This window comes from Notolepis coatsorum (genome assembly GCF_963971535.1).
Source record: "Notolepis coatsorum genome assembly, chromosome: 16".
Taxonomy (NCBI): Eukaryota; Metazoa; Chordata; class Actinopteri; order Aulopiformes; family Paralepididae; genus Notolepis; species Notolepis coatsorum.
Window position 1 is genome coordinate 5,304,529 of NC_140180.1, and position 2,057 is coordinate 5,306,585.

Genomic DNA, 2,057 nt, shown 5'->3' on the forward strand with positions numbered 1-2,057 from the left:
AGTTGTTCGGGTGGCTCGAGTCCTTAATAATTCTCTTAGCTTCCCCCTGCACCGCTTGTTGTAAATGTTTTGGAGGGTGGGAAGCCCCCCTCCGTTTGTGTGTGTGTGTGTGTGTGTGTGTGTGTGTGTGTGTGTGTGTGTGTGTCCGAAGCCTGTTTTTGGGATTCGAACTTCGCCAGTGTTTTTCGAACGGATGTTCGAACCATTGTTTTTAATCGTGTAAAATAATTTTGCTTCTAAAAAGAATTTCTGGTTCAGTACTGTCGAGTCTTGACTTTAGGCACATTACGCATATAACCTAGCGCATATGCACATATTGCTGCGGTTATAAGAGTAGTAGTGCCTACTTACTGGTCACGGGAGGCTTCTATAACGTTTGGATGGTAATCCATTTGTTGAAACAACATCTTTGTTGGCCGACGGCTCCTGTTATCTTAACGTTAAAGTAAGCTAAACGAGCCCATAGCTTAATTAACGTGCATAACATAACGTGTGTAACGTTTAAGCAACTTGTGTTCCGCTGGGAAAGTTCAGCATCGCTGCATACACTTGGTTTAATCCAAACGTCCATTCGGAAACGGTGTATTATTATGAAATAAGACGGGTGAGTGTGAGTGAGTCACTCGACTCTCTCTCTCGCACGATTGATTCATTCCTGACGATGTATGACGGTGACCCCTCCTCGTCTCGACTAGACTGTGTCGTGTCTTGTGTTCGCGCGTGACTCTTGTGACTTCTAATTATTGTAAACACTACATAGTACCGTTTTCTGATTTTCTGATATATATACCTCCGCTTTTAAATTTTTTATTGGTCAAAAATAATTTATTTTACACTCAAATATAATTTCAGAATGTGATATCACATTCTGATGTATATTTTGAGTGTAAAAAATAAAATGTAAAAAAAGACCATTTTAAAATAAAAAAAAGCGGAGGTTCGAACCATTAATTAAGATTCTAATGCCAACGTTTGGGCTCACCCCTAGTGTGTGTAGAAGAGTAGTAGGGCACTCTGTACGTGTGTGTGTGTGTGTGTGTGTGTGTGTGTGTGTGTGTGTTGTGTGTGTGTGTGTGTGTGTTGTGTGTGAGTGTGTGTGTGTGTGTGTGTGTGTGTGTGTGTGTGTGAGTGTGAGTGAGTGAGTGAGATCATGGTTTTGTTCCACTTGTGTGAAAAGGTGTGTGATGATTATGCTGTTCATCTATGCTGCCTGGTGCTACTTGTTACCTGTGTGTGTGTGTGTGTGTGTGTGTGTGTGTGTGTGTGTGCGCCCTGCTCCATTACTCTGTGTGTGTGTGTCGTGTTCCTGCTTCGCCCTGCAGGCACCTTCATTTTCTACCACGCCGTGTGCCACTCCACACCCAAATGTACCCTCCCTCCCTCCCTCCCTCCCTCCCTCCCCCCGTACCACCTCCTCTCCCTCCCTCCCTCCCCCCGTACCTCCTCCTCTCCCTCGCTCCTAATCAAAGTGTGGAGCTCTCCAGATTAGCACTCGAGAAAATTCCCTAAAGACATTCCTTCATTTTGTCCATTTTCAGGTACTTTCTCTCTCCCTCTCTCTCCATCTCTCTCTCTCTCTCTCTCTCTCTCTCTCTCTCCATCTCTCCCTCTCTCTCCCTCTCTCTCTCTCTCTCCCTCTCTCTCTCTCTCTCTCTCTCTCTCTCTCTCTCTCTCTCTCTCTCTCTCTCTCTCTCTCTCTCTCTCTCTCTCTCTCTCCCTCCTCCACCTCCTCCCCGTAGTGTTGAATTTTAACCTCCCCTCTGAATAAGAGATGGCGTCGGCCCTCGCGGGGGAAGGTTGTCCTAACCACGCTTTCACATTTATCCTTAAAAACTCCACTCTGTCTGCTCAATAATGCATGACCACCCCCTCCCCTCCTCCCCCCCCCCCCCCCTCCCATCCCAGCCCCTCTCCTCCTTTTCATCTCTCCCTTCATCTCTCTCTCCCTCTCTCTCTCTCTCTCTCTCTCTCTCTCTCTCTCTCTCTCTCTCTCCTCTGTTCCCGGAGCTCTCATCACTCCACCCAACAGATTAACTGGAGGGTGAACCTGAGACTAG